Below are 15600 nucleotides of genomic sequence, written 5' to 3'. Positions count from 1 at the left end.
GACTGCTTAATTTAGCCATTTGTCCATCTACACACAAATGTCTACATGTGTTCACACATTCATAGCCTAGAGGCATATAAACATAGAATATCATAGATGTCTCTATATCAGAGTCTATATCAGTGTCTATATTTTCCATACATACATCCACATTGATAGACATATATATTTATATTATATATAAATACACCATATAGTGTATATATTTAGTCATCAGTTTGTATTTCAAGCTGATTCTGTTGTGAAAGTCAGTTGAAGTAAATTAAGAAAATATTTAGCCAACCTTATGCTGGTTATGTCATAAGTGACCTTTGTGAAATAGAAAGTGATTGCCTCCAGCCTAGGATTGAGAAAGGTCAATGGGCAATTTAAAATTTAAAGCCAAGTATATTTTTTACAGCTTGCCCATGGAGAGGCGTTGTTTTGCTCTTTGTTGTTAAGACTTGTGTGAGTGTCTCTTGACCTCTGTCAGGAACAATGGGGACAGTAATTTTTAGTGATTATAGATCAAAGTAGAATAAAAATAATTGTGAAAAATGTTAACAGCTACAGAGCATGGTTAATTAATGTCATTTGTTCATCATTGTATCCCACGAGAAAGGCAGTCTTACACTTTCATTGCATCAAAGTAAATGGAGACATAGAGTGGGTAAATGATGTCACAGAGTCATCAAACATACTCTGTGGATCTGAGACAGGAACCTCAGTGTGATTGAAAGACTATTCCCCCCTCTGCAGTAGTCTGTTAGCCAATAAACTGATAATGATAATGACTGTTCCTCATATATTTATGGGAGAAAACCTTAAAAAAAGAGTTTCAAATACAAGTATATGCTCGGAGAAGGGTACATTTTTCTTTTCTTTAGAAGCTGAGCTGAAAATATCACTAAAGAAAGGGACAATGTTACACCCAAAGAGACCATTTTACAACTGTATGAACCTTGGATATATATGAGAAGGCACAGCAGACATCGGATTGGCCTAGGTTCATTCTGTTGTGCTGTCCAGTTCTGGGAAGAGATATAAATTTATTGTCCATAGAGTCTCAGACACAATATACATTACAAAGCAATTTATGATGGCATATATTAGTGCTGCAAAGTTCAAATGAAAAGATACATTTGAAAGTAACAAAGAGGAAGAGCAATCAATAAACTGGAGGCTATGGGAGACATGCTACTTAAAGACAAACTGCCTCTCCATCCAGTGGCTTTCAGCACTGCTGCATGCCCTAAAGTCACAACAAAGAGATGAAATAGTTAACTCTTAGCAAAGCTATGGCCTGTCACTCATCTGTCTTGGAAATAATGTAGTGAAAAACGTCCTTAGCCAAGTGTTCTAGTAGAGACATTTTCTTTTTCTTTTTTTCTTTTTGAGTAGAAGATTCTGTGAGGAAAAACAGCCCCGCAGGGCTTAAGGGACTCATGGGACAGTGTGCTGGTTTGAATAGGAATGGCTCCATAGAATTGATATAATTTGAATTCTTGGTCCATAGGGAGCAGCACTTTCAGGAGGTGTGACCTCGTTAGAGTGGGTGTGGCTTTGGTGCAGGAGGTGTGTCACTAGAGGATGGGCTTTGAGGTCTCAGTAACTCAAACCAGTTTTTTCTTTTTTCCTTTTTTTTTTTTCCTGCTGCCTGCAGATCAGGATGTAGAACTCTCAGCTTCTTCTCCAGCACCATGTCTACCTTCAGGCTGCCATGCTTTAAATATTTTCCTTTATAAGAATTGTCATGGTTACGGTGTCTCTTCACAGCAATGGAACCCCAACTAAGACAGACAGGAAGCAGAAAGGCTCTTGAGATACACTTGCATGATGGGGTCTGACAGTGTGCACAAGTGTCAGTGCGCTGGTGATGCTAAGATCTACTGGATCACATACATGTAGACCCAGTTTTTGGCTGCATTAGTTAGATGGACACTGAATCTTTGGGACAAACTCTTTGCTTCCAGCCTCCAGTCTCTCTCTTCTCTGTAGCTAATTAATGATATTAACATTTTGGTGCCTTCCCCAGCGTTTTATTAAAGTCAGACTCTCTTTTACACACTAACATTAAGTATTTGTAAAATTATTCAACCTGAGCGCAGTTTCTTATTAAGAATAATAGGTATTACAATTATTTTTGCTTGAATACAAAATGTTTTATGCTGAAAAGAGATTATTCCTGCTCAATAAGCATTATTATGAATAATGATGTGCTACCTGAAGGACAGAGTAGAGTTCTTAGAAAGAAGAAAGTGTTCTGCTGGTCTGTGTTTCATGGATCTTTTGAAAATGATGTTTATTATTTTGATTTTGATTAAAATATTGCAAAGTACGAAGAGTGACAAATTGTCTGATCATAGCTTCTGAAGGTAACTGCCATTAATATTTGTCATGCGTTTTTATGTTTATTTAATAACTGGATCATATATACACATGTATGTACACACACACACACACACACACACACACACACACACACAAACACACACACACATATATATATAGTTTCATAGTCACTTTATATCCAGCAGTGTATGAGTTTTCCAGGTATTCAGTACTATGTCAAAACAGTAATTTTCATATTTATTACATATACAATTATTAATCAAATTATTCTTTACCCACATGTGTGCTGCTGCTGCTTCATTTTTGTAGGAATGATCTTTTATTGGGGGAGTGTTCATCAATCCTTCTTGGCCACCGCCTTCCTCATGGCTGCCAGCACGTTGCTCAGCTTCTCCTGCTTTCTCTTGGCATGGATGTGCATGCCCACCCTCTTCTTGATGAACTTGATTGTGCTCTTGTCCTTGGACACTTTGAGCAACTCCAAGGTGCGCCGCTCATAGAGTGCAAAGCTGCACACTTCCTGGATCATGTCCCGTATGAACTTGGTGTGCTTAGTGAGGCGCCTGCAATGCCAGCTGTGTCTCACTTGCTGACGTTCTTCGTCACCTTGTGGCCCTTGCTGAGTCCCACGGCCATGAGGTAGCACAGGGCCATGGCTGAGGCTCTCCGATGGCGGCCAGGACAGGAAGCCACATGTGTGTTCTTATCTATTGTTTATTTTATACAGTAAATAAAGTTGTGATAAAAATCTAGTTCTTTTAAAAGTTTTTAAGTTCTTCTAGTGTGCATTTGTACATATGTGTATGGTGTGTGTGTGTGTGCATGTGTGGAGGTCAGAGGGCTATGCTGAGGTGGTCAGTTCTCTCCTTCCATCTTTATGTGGATTTTGTGGGTTAAACTCAGGTTTGCGAAATAAGCACCTTCACTGGCTGAGTCATTTTGCCAGCTCCCTGTATCTGTTTGCATATTTATTTATCTAATTAAGTTTTATTTGATTTATCAGTAGTTTGTTGCTTCTAACATAAAACTTTTACATACATTTAGGTCATATAAGCAAAATTATAACTACATCTTATCTTTAGTGCTATGGCAAATGATTTTGCTTCTTAAAATGTAAATTTTAATATCCCTGTAAGCCTATAGAATTTAGTCTTAATACAGCAAAACCACTTTATTTGATGTACATTCCGCATCTCATAGAATATATTTCATGCCTTGCTTCTTCCAGTTTTCTATAGAATGCTCACGTGGGTGAATGACTATTCTGCTAACTAAGGAATTTGCTGCCTTAAAATAAGGTTTTGAAAGACAGAGGTGAACAAAAGTTTTCACCCAAAGGCTTCTCAAAGACTTTACTGTCTGAATGTGTGCTGTAAGCCACCACCAACAAAATCAGTTACTCAGTCTATAGGGGTCTCAGAGCTATCATTTTGTGTGTGTTCACTTTGGAAAGCATACACATGATTCTGCTTCTTTCACACAGAATAGACATTCTTTATCCTTGGCAATTCAGGAGTGTTATATTCGAGTTACTTTATGGAGGGTAACCCAAAAATCTGTTATAATAGCAAGTGCATTTTGAAGTCTCTGTGTCTTTTACTCATGTTGGAGTATGTGTAGGTGATACTCTTGGTGGTTCTTTTCCAAATAATACTGAGAGCAGAGACTGCTTCCAAAATTGAACCTCACTAGCTATAAATTCTCTCCCTCCCTCCCTTTCTCCCTCCTTCCCTCCTTCCCTCTCCCTTAAAGAAATGTAGCCATCTGAATGGGGTTGAATGTCAAGATAACGTAATGACTCTTAATATTTATCTCTATGTTCAGTTAATGGATGCCACTTATACTCCTGAGACTGAGAATATTAAAAAAAATCCTTTATACATATTTGATGACTGATAACAGAGTTTACTCTCTATTTTTTTTAAAAAATGGATTTTCAATTTTATTGCATGCCTGTTTAGTAAGCTATTACGATGGTAAATTTTTATTATTTTAATGGAATGATCTTATTTAAAAATTATCCCAAAGCTAAACTCTCTGTAGTCAGCAAATGCCCCTGCTGAGATGCGAGCTAGTTAATTCCAAGTTTCTTTGATTAGATTTGTTAGCATTTGGACCTAGGGTTTTATGCCTATATTAGTGGATGAGAGTGGCACGGGCCTTAGGCACTCATTACTTGGCTTTTATACAACCTGCTCAGCCTCTGTGATGTTACTTGTATGTATGTTTTCAGGGCTGACCATTTGAGGTTGGGTAACCAATTTCTGTGCTCTTTCATGAGAAAGACTATTTCTTCCATGTTCAGCTTTTTATAATGTTAACTTTCCTAAATCTAAGCAACATTATGAAAACCAGCTTTGGCTCATTCAAGGTAAGAACATTTCCATCACTACCAACATCTGCTGTGTACTTTTACAGTCGGAGCCACGAGACTCTTCTTTCTACCACCTCACTAATTCCCGCCAAAGGCATCTGTTCCATGCTTCCTTAATTTTGTCAGTTCAAGAATATCTTACCTGTTTGTTTTCTAAAGAGAGAGATAAAGAAAGGGTGTGGATTTGAGTGGGTGAGGAGGATTTTGGGAGGAGAAACCATGATCAGAATATATTGTATATAAAAAAAATCTATTTTCAATTAAAATAAAATTATATAAAAAGGAATATCTCACAGTGAATGTGACAAAGTTTTGCCGTATCTTCAGGGCCAAGCTTCTTTACTCAGTATATAATGTCCTTCAGTGGCCTGGTGAATTTCTGTGTTCTGTAGTGTCTTTTATATGATGTCAGTCAGTCTTCTTTATATAATACCAATAAAACTCCTTTTTGTCTGATCAGCTTTGAGCAGCACAACTTTTCTATCCTTTTGTTTTCAATTCGGTCTCTTTATTGTATTTTGAGGTGCCTTATTGAATATATGCATATATGTATAAAGTTGCATTATAAAATCACTGCCAATTGTTTTGCTCTTTTGTGTATTTATTTTTTCTGGTAACATGCATTTTTGTTTACATATTCAATGCAATTATTTCTGTGTGGGGGCTTAAATTGATCCCTTTTTCATTTGTTTTCTTTTCCCTATCTCCTTGTGGATTATAACAACACATTTTAAAAATGTATTTTAATTTGTATTCTTTACGTGTATATGTAAGTGAGCATGTATGCATGTGAGTGTGTGTATATGTCAGTGTGTGTGCATGTGAGTGAGTGTGTGCGTTTGTGTGTATGTGTGTCTGTTTTTATGATAGGAATTAAACTAGGGGTTTCTTGGTATATTGAATGCTAGGCACACATTTTAGCACTAAGCTGCACTCCACAGCATTCACCATATAGAACAATTTTTATATAATAGTACTCTGTTATATAATTGTTAATTGGTGTCATTTAAGTTAAATATAGAGATCTTATCTCTACTATTTAACTGTCTATACTTTATAATATTTAATGTTTCCTTGCAAATGTTTACAGCCATGTCAGAGAGTATTATGTTTCTATAGTCACTGTCGAAAATCCACAGAAGGAAGGGATATGACACTTACGTATACTTTTGCAAATATGTCCTTCATGTTGTTGCAAGGGTCATGTTTTCTTTCTATTAGAGAACTTCCTTATCTATTAGTTCAGAATAGGTCATCGACCGTTCTCTTGATTATACTTTAGTTGAGCGTACCTTGTGCTCCCGTGTGTTTCTGAAGGATATATTCTCTGGATAGAACATTCTTAGTTGACAGTTCCAGTTTTTGATTTTCACAGTTTGAAAAACGTGACACTTTTCTTTGGCCCAAGGATTTTGATAAGGAATTCATTGTCATTCAGATAGATTTTCCTGCCCAGGAAGCTATTTTATCTATCTTACTAGGTTTACAAGTTCCTTTCTTTGTCTTTCATTTCATAAGTTTGACTGTAGTGTGCTTATTGTAATTTTTCACTGTTAATTGAGCTTGGGCTTTGATGGATTCTTAGATTTATAGGCTTCTGTCTATTGCAAACTTTGAGATTTTTTTTTTTTTGGTCTTATGACTTTACCTTTGCAGTTGTCAGTTTCCTTAGGTCTGAGTCTGCGGTGTATGAAGCATAAAGCACAGGAAACTCACTGTCATGCTAAGCACGGCTCAGTCTGTCTTCTGCTTTCTAAATTGTGGACTGTTTTCATACATGCCTGGCATATAATGTACAGGGTTGTTAAAATTTATTAATAAGAAATAGGGAACTTTCTATTCCATCTTCCCTGAAGCTGAATTTGTATGTATTTTTTCTTAGTATATTTCTCAGCTATCTAGCATATAGAATTGCTTGTTCTTTAGTGTGTTGAAGTGATTTTCGGATGAAATTAGCTGGCTGATTTTTTTTTTAATGTGTTGTATGAGAGGAACGAAGGTTCATATTCCTCTTGAAAGGCAGTGCCCTTGGGTCTAACAGGCTGCACATAGTTAAGGCATTGCAACCTGCTTTGTGGCAGCAAACCACTGATTTTTAGCCTCTGTGGTAGTACACACTTTTAATTCCAGCACTTAGGACAGAGGCAGGCGGGTTTCTATAGTCCAACACCAGTATAGTTTAGATGGAAAGTCGCATATGAGCCTAGGATGCCATACTGAGACCCCAACTTTAAAAACTAAGAAAAAATTACCTGGATGCTTTTTTTAAAAAAGCACCAAAAAGAATTTACTTCTAAGTAAAAATGGCCTTCTAGTGACAGATATTTCAATTGGGCTGTAAAAAAGCTAAAGTTAGCAAGCATGAAAAGCCACAGGTCATATCAGGTGGGAAGAACAGTAGGGGTCATCATCAAACCACAGAAAAGGTTATAGATCAAGAGAAGACAAAATGATTGAAGGTTCCCCAATCCACTCATAAAACAAACAAACAAACAAACAAACAAACTTAAGACCACAGCAGAAGAGTTCCCTGCCCTACCTATAGCGCAATGTTGGCTGAGCCTGTCTTCAGATGTTTTTGTAATTGTGCAATGGTTCACAAGATCCTGATAGAGAAGGAAGCCCAGAGAGCTTCCCGCCCATTTCACTGTCCAGTCTACACAAGTCTGGAAGTAATTCCCCTTTGTTCCTTTGAGTGTCTTCTGCATATGAAACACATACAGATACTTCTAAATGCTTGTAATATACTTTGTTTGTAAGAGTTATTTCACAAGTATTTTTATAGTGAGATATATATATATATATATACACACACACACACACACATATATATATATATATATATTGACTTTATATTTTCTGGTACATAGTTGAACTATTGAAGAAATACATAGATTTGTAAATTTTTTTTCAAACTTGAAATGTTTTCTTTAGTGCTGTTTTTATGTACTTCCTGAATTTCTTGAGGAATTCCTATGATTCTGAGTCTGATTTGTGCTTTTTGATTATACTTGTACTGACTATATTATTTTACACATATTGGTATAGTTTGAACCTGGACTAGATCCTAAAACCTACATGTTAAAAACCTGGTCACCACTTTGGTGCCATTGCAAGGTGGTAGAAACCTTTAAGAAGTATGGTCTATTGGGAGGGTTTACATAATTGGAGGTGTTCTCTTGTTATGGGTTGTGGGGCATTTGTATTTTTCTCTTTCCTCTTCCTAGTCACCATAAGGTAAAGAGCCTTGATCTTCAAGATGTTTCCAACTGAGGTGTACTATGTTGCCAAGAGCAACTGAGCCAACTCATAATAGATGAAAACTTCCAAAACTCTGAGCTACAATAAACTGTTTTCTTTACAAAGTGATTTATCAGAGATTTTTTTCTTTTGGTAGAGTTTTTATGGAAAGCTGGTTAACACACATACACACACATATACACACACACATGCACACACATGCATACACACACACATATACTTGGGGAGAGAGAAAGAGAGAACAACAGTATTCATGGACATGTATTTCTACACACATATAAATATGTAGTAAGCACAGATTTATGTAGAAACACACATAATAAGAGCATGCAAAGACACAGTGGTTTATGTAGTTTGTGCACCTATGTGTAAGAAAAGAGAAGAAAATGATATTATTTTCCTAACTTCTTAGGAATTTTCATAAAAATTTAGGAGACAGTCTCATGCATGACAACTAATTGCCATTTTGTATTGAAATTGCTATTCCTTTTTGAGGCTTCTACTTTTTTGTTATAATTTTCTTATTTATATTACTATTTTTTATATCCCATTCACTATCTCCATCGCAGTCACCCCCTCCTCAAATCCTTCCCCTCTGCTGACCTCCCATTCTTTGAAGGGTGGGGCTCCCCTGGTATTCCACCTCCTTGATGCATCAAGTCTCTGTGAGGCTAGGCACAGCCTCTCCTCCTGAGGCAGCCCAGCTAGAAGAAAGCATCCCATGTACAGACAACAGCTTTTGGGACAGCCCTCATTCCAGTTGTTCAGGACTCACACGAGGACCAAGCTGCATATCTGTTACATATGTGTTCTTTGGTCGGTGATTCAGTCTCTGAGAACTCCAAGGGTCCAGGTTAGTTGACTCTGTTGGTCTTCCTGTGGAGTTCCTATGCCCATTGGAACCTTTATTCTTCCTCCTGTTCTTCCATAAGTGTTCCCAAACTCCATCCAGTGTTTTGCTGTGGTTGTCTGCATCGGTCTGAGTCAGCTGCTGGGTGGATAGAGGCTTCTAGTTTAAATCTGCGGCAGATAAAATCTACACAGAACCGTTTCAGTGATATTAAGAATATTCTCAAAGGAGAGAAGAAAACAAAGTATGACTTCATTGTCTGCAGAATTAGGCTCTTCTTTCACTTTGTTCCAAATAGTAACCCCTTCCCCCCGCCTCCCCCCCTCCCTCACGGGGCTGGGTTTGGTCTCTTACCGGAATTTGCTAAACACGAGTCTAGTCTGGTATTAAAAACCGAACGAAACCAAGCAAAATGCAAATGTATCTAAAAGAACAATTTCCATAAATTCATTTAGAAACTCATTTGGCAAGGAAGTCTTTTGAAAGTCCAACTCAACCTGAACAGACTTTTTTAGAAGCCCGTTTCCTGTTTTTCTCTCCAGGAAACACAGAGAATAGTGTTTTTGAAAGAGTTCCAAGTTCCTGGTTGGAGATCAGCTTCCTCAGTTAATTTCGAATCTCTTATGATTGAGGTGTATCTGAACGTCAGAACAACGTTTGCACTCAGACCCCTCAAGTCCGGTGCCTATTTGTCCTCCCCGCCTTACCTGGGACTCTTATGTAAATCCTCTTTAAGCATAAGTGGTTATTACTTCCTGTGATTGTTTGTGTTCTCGGTACTTGATGGACACTTTTTCCTCCACATATACATTATTTATTTAGGAGTGGCATAGCATCTTGCTGAAAAACATGGGTCACAGAGTCAGAGGTTTGGAGGAAGCCTAATTCTTTCCCTTATCTGGTGGCCTTGGACCAAAGGTAATGTGTGTGCTTCAAAATTTCTATCTAAAAGAAATAAAAGATCTCTTCATTGAAAGAGCTTATGTACATTAAAGCACACAAGAGGACACCAAAAACACTTTGTGCCAGATGTACTTCTGTTATTGCCTCGTTAAATAAAATCATCAGTCTAAGAAGACTGTACTTTAAGTTGATGTAATTCCTCCTGCAGCAAAGAATTCAGCTCTTAATAGATACCATCTGAGGAAAAATCTAGAACGTCCCAAGTTCTACAGGTTATCTTTACTAAAAAGAGGCCAGCTGCTTCATTTCTTTTAAATGTTTACCAGAGTATTTGGAACTTAGTTTATTTCTAAGCATGCTTTATAGTTGTTAGCCTTGGCAGTTACATGTTGCAGGTCATCAGGGAAGATGACTAAGGCCTTGTGAGAATTTAACCCTTGCTGCTGTGAGAACTTAATCTTTGCTAATTAATTACATTCCCATGGGCATTTAGTTTTTTTTTGTTGTTGTTGTTTGTTCATTTGTTTTGCTTCATTTTGTTTTTCCAGTAAATGACTTCTTACTCTATTATTATCCCCTCCAGTGCCCATTGATTCACAGAAAATAACAAGTGGAGTTTACTGCTTTGATTTTGAACTAAATCTTGCGGCTGTTTTCATTGTGATCCAAGACTTTGTTTAATCAGAAGCTATTGGAGCGAAAATGTTCATGTTGCAGATTTCCTTTTTGACAATGGTGCATGGGAAGAGAATTCTGAAAGAACTAGAAAATATGATACCCACTGGAAGAAACTGAAACAAGGAACACCCAATCCCACGTGCTAACCAAGTGGGGATTCCTTTCTGAAGCTTTGTACTGTGCAAAGGATACTTTTCTGGTGTGCCGAGAAGTTGTCTCTGGGACCGTCACACTTGGAATTCCAGCAGATTACCCTGTCATCAAGTCATCAGTATGCTGCTATTTGAATAAACACAGCTGTTGTTTTCCAAGAAATATGGCTAGGAGCAGCAAGGAAAAAAGGGCAATTAGTGTTATTGAAATGGTGGGGTACTCAGGGTGGTATATATATATTTATGAGAGTTTTCATTTCCGAATAGCTATTTGCCATGCTGTGACTGAGCGGTAGGGGGTGGGAGGGTGGGCAAAGGTGGTGGTAACAAGCCTTTCTGCAAATCCTTGCTACTTTGCTACCTTCTGCGATCTAATATTAATTATGAATAATTTTCATAATTAAATACATATTTTAATTCATGCAACCTTGGTGTTTCTTCTCCGAAGAGAAACCTTAAAATTTTTATGACATTTAAAATATTACACTGATGACTGCTGCCAGTTTTCTTGTGAGACTATCTGAAGAGCAAAGGCATCAGGTCTCAGAATCAGGGCAGATGTTTACTTTGGGGGGTTGGGGTGTGGTGGACATGAAAACTTTCCTCTTGGTATCATAAAAGGCACAGTGTATCAGAAAAATCATGTTTTATACCAGTAGTGTGGTCACAGGTGAAAGGTCCTTCCTCCTGCTTCTCACATACTTCATCTGTGATGTGGTTGTTGAGCAACGTAACTGTTAAAGACCCTGTGGATTCCATGTTGCTTTCAATACAGATCTTTATGATTCAGCTCTGATATTCAGTGATAATCAATACTTATTAGAGATCCATGAGGACCTGAGCTGTAGTCTTCTGTTTAATCAAATGTTTCTACCATCTAGCTGGTGTGCTTTTAGTATAGACAAATATAGGGATGGATAGTTAAGATTATTCTTGGTGCTTTATTTACCTAAAGCACCTTATTTTGATTTTTACATAGTCTCGATTCTTTAGGGCTCTTAATTAAGTGCTGTGGTTTAAGAGTGTTGGCTTGGCACATGGAAGGGTGAAAGACTGGTAGGTTAGAGAACAGGTTTCAAAGTCCTAGGATTTCTAGGATTCGATTTCCGGGAAAGAGATGAGGTTGGACAGGTAAAACCTGTGTCTGTGGGCATTGCTGTGCTTTAGTTTAAATCATCTCACTGAAGTTCAGAAGACTCACTAGTTCCCACTTGCATCTTGTTTTGAGTTGATTTCTAATTTAAAAGTAATTCTTATACTTAGTCCAATGAACCTAAATGTTTTAAAGACAAGATAGAAAAATAAATAACCCAAGACAAGGGTACTGGAGACACTACCATTAGGGAGTGTTTCTAAGGGGATGTAAATAAAAGCTCTCATTTAAAAACTAGCAGAGACTTTGGAAGAAGAATGACACAGCTTTCTGAGTAACATTCAGGATCTACTTGGGGAGAAAGGATGACGAAGGCTTTGGCTTATCCTTCAAAACAGGAAGTGTCTATGCTGTGTCTGAGATCTGATTGGGTGACCTTGGGTCCAGCCAGGAGATACTGTGTTCTGGAGCCAACCCTCCTCATTAACAGTAGCAACACATAGTAGTGCACTGCTTTATTCTTCCAGAGCTCTTTTGCATCTATTTTCTCATCCCGGATCCATTTTTAGGATGGTGTTAGCCTTACCTCAGGCTCAACATGTCATCATTTCCTTGGAGACATTATGGCTTTGCTGATAGGTCTGGTTTTTCTCTTCATGCTTTGGGCAACCTCTGCAGGATGCTGAATGTGGTAGCACCAAATAACAAGTTAGCTGAAACAGAAAGCTTCTAGTGGGACCACATAATGCATTATAACAGATGGGATTAAGGAGGGTTTATGTCATGGTGCCTGTCTAACACATTTTTCCCCATATAAAGCAAATCCCCCACTGTTTTTCTTGTCTTCAGGCACCTAGCCACTTGATGTTAGAAACGCTTACTGCCTCTAATTCTGTCCTCTGTAGCTCTGACTTCTTTCACTACATCCAATGGTTCTCTACATGTATGGGAACTGACCTTTTGGGTTTGTGTATTTTTCTTGTATACACCATTTCCTTTCTCAGAATTAGCATGAGCAATTGATTCTCAGCCTGGGCTTGCTAGGACAGCATGGTTTATAGAAGAACTGGGGCAGAATCTGAGAGACAGTTTATACTGAAAGGATGCTGAGATTAAGCCTTCAGTCTGTCATTAGAGCTTTACTTTCTCTAAACAGAGTTCCTGTTTATTTTGCATATTAGGTCACCCCTACTTTTTGAGTCCTAGAGACAAAGACATATTTCTCATAGGTTAATAGCAATTTTTATAGTTAGTATTTGATGTTTCGTATTATGCGTCTTGCAGGGCTGTACTTTGAGAACAAAGTACATTACCTACTGCCAATTTGGGCGTGAACTGCATGCATTCCTGAAGGTTATGAAAGCCAGAGAACTGGCTCATGGATGGTACTGAGGGGTGGTTTTCTAACTTCAGGATCTGTGGGGATGCTAAGCCATATAAGTACTATACAATATGCACAAAGCAGGGTGGGGTACTCACATGTTCAGGTGACACCCACTGTGGGAATAGAAAGGTTACTTCTTCCACTCTGTTAATTCTTGAAAAAAAATCTCTAGTACCAGATGGGATGTGGGAAAAGAAGTTCAAAAATCAGCAACACGCACGAGACACTATTGGGTCCAACTAGGGATTTCAAGGTTAGAATATGGTCAATGTTGAGAGTTCATCAACTCAGATCTTGACAGAATATAAAACTCTCAGTCAGGATGCCCAGTAATAGCCTTTCCATAACTTTGTAAAGCCTTAGGTTCCTACTCCAAATATAGCCATCCAGGGTTAGGGCTTCAGCATATGAACCCAGAATATGTATGTATGTATGTATGTATGTATGTATGTGTGTATATGTATGTATATCTCTATATATTATCTATATATTACTCATATATATGAATTCTATATATGAAATATGGAATTTCGTATAGAGAATATGGACTCCATACCATTTCACAATAGTATCAAATTGAAGCTATCATACTGTAGTCTATGTTTTTGCATGTTAGTAGAGTAGTTATGAACTTTGCAGTATCTTTGCTGCTCTGGCATAATGTAGGGTTGGGGCCAACATGAGGAAAAAACCACTTCTCTTCAGTGTATTCATTCAAAATAGCTACCTCACCTTTTTAGAGACATCAGAGGTATGGTTCCAAGTTGTGCTCATCTTAGTGCCCCCTTTTTGACCCCCTTGAAACACCTTGTAATACTTAAAGAAGGGATCCTAAGAGTTTCAGATCATTCTGGCTAGAGCTGATAGTGGCTCAGAAGCCACAGGTAGCTTCTTAGCCGGTCACCCAGACATGCGCTTCCCTGAGGGGATCAGCTCTTAATTTTGTTTGTGTCAACAGAAGACATTAAGCCATAGTGAATGCATCCTGTCTGGGAATCAGTTTTCTGTATCACCACTGTGCCTCAAGTCTATTGCTCAGTTATAACAATAGTTAACATCTGAAAGCTCACTTTTAATAGATATTGTACTAGCACATTGCATTAGTTTAATATGCAATGCTGTAGAGACAGGTGATAAATGCCCACCCCACAGAGAGTGGAATAGGCTCAGATAAGTTAAATAATTCCTACAAGCTCACAGATAATGAGAGGTGGAGCTTAAATTTAAAGCCAAATGTTGGAAACCAGAGGCTCTATTCTATTCTATTCTATTCTATTCTATTCTATTCTATTCTGTATTTATTTATTTATTTATTTATTTACTTACTTATATTTTATTTATTCACTTTACATCCAACTCACTGCCCCCTTCCAGCTACCCCTCCCACAATACTTCCCCCTTTCTACTTCTCTTTCTCCTTTGAGGGCAGGGGAAGCCCTCTGTGAATTCTTCCACCTGTCACATCAAGTCTCTCATGGATAGCCACATCTTCTCCCACTGAGGCCAGACAAGGTAGCCCAGCTAGAAGATCATATCCCATAGAGAGGCAACAGCTTTTAGGATAGCCCCTGCTCCCATCCTATGGGCAAGCACTAGTTCCTGACACTATTCCCTATTAGTGATATTCTGTTATACTTGCAGACAGGAGTCTAGCATGGCTGTCCTCTGAGAGATCCACCCAGAAACTGACTCAGACAGATGTAGACATGCACAGCCAAACAGTGGATGGAGCTTGGGGACTGTTGGGAAGAGTAGAGGGAAGAATTGCAGCCTCTGAAGGAGATAGGAATTCTAGAGGAAGTCCAACAGAATCAACTAACCTGGACCCTTGGCGCTCAAGAGAGACTGAACCACCAACCAAAGAACATACACAGGCTCCACCTAACGCTCCCCACACAAACTTTCCCATGGGTACACAACAGAGGCCATATGTAACCACTCTGCAGACCACATGCAAGTCTGGCTTTCAATCTGTGTGATACAGGAATGGCTTTCTCCTACATTAATCTCTTACCTTTCTTGACCCCCCAGCTCAAGAATGAATGCATTTTCATGTTAGCAGGGTATGATTTTGGTATGCCAACAAGGAACACAGAATTTGCACTTTAATTTCTATCTAGTATTCTCTGTAAGCAAGATGGAGTCAGATTAGCTTGCTTACCCTTATAAGGCCCTTGGGAGAAGTTTGACTACATTTCCAGTCTGAGCTAAAATACTCTAAAGAGGCGCCCACAGCAATAACGCCGCTAGAGATTTTATCAGTGATGCTGTTATTGGTATTTGGGTCAACTGTTGCAATTATTGTCTCCAATGACAACACTTCCTTTTAGCTTTCATATGTCTTCAGTTTTGTTTCTTCGTCTTGCTCTCCTTGTCTTCAATTTTTATGAATAAATATCATGTGACCTGTACTATCAAAATACAGTACTTTTCTAAATATATGAAGTCCTCTTATAATAGAACCAGTCTATTTCTATGCAAACAATAACTTTAATTATCTTTGTATCTTTGTTGCATGCATTTTTAAATCCTGCAGCACCTGCAAAGTGATCATCTTTAATTATTTGCAAAATA

The 15600-nt window shown here is 38.1% G+C and overlaps 1 long non-coding RNA gene, 1 other non-coding gene and 1 pseudogene across 2 annotated transcripts in view; 2 read left to right on the top strand and 1 right to left on the bottom strand.

Annotated features, from left to right (window-relative positions):
- The window catches only part of Gm13481 (predicted gene 13481), a 395046-nt gene that overhangs the window by 66245 nt on the left and 313201 nt on the right, over positions 1-15600 (top strand). The gene's annotated exons all lie outside the window — the stretch shown is intronic.
- Positions 2516-3066, bottom strand: Gm13472 (annotated as a pseudogene).
- Positions 6683-6802, top strand: Gm25338. Its single transcript, XR_003954249.1, has one exon. It is a non-coding gene; the product is annotated as a U6atac minor spliceosomal RNA (small nuclear RNA).

This window comes from Mus musculus, chromosome 2, assembly GCF_000001635.26.
Source record: "Mus musculus strain C57BL/6J chromosome 2, GRCm38.p6 C57BL/6J".
Taxonomy (NCBI): domain Eukaryota; kingdom Metazoa; phylum Chordata; class Mammalia; order Rodentia; family Muridae; genus Mus; species Mus musculus.
Note: the sequence above shows the minus strand (reverse complement) of the source record. Positions and strands in the feature narration are given on the sequence as shown.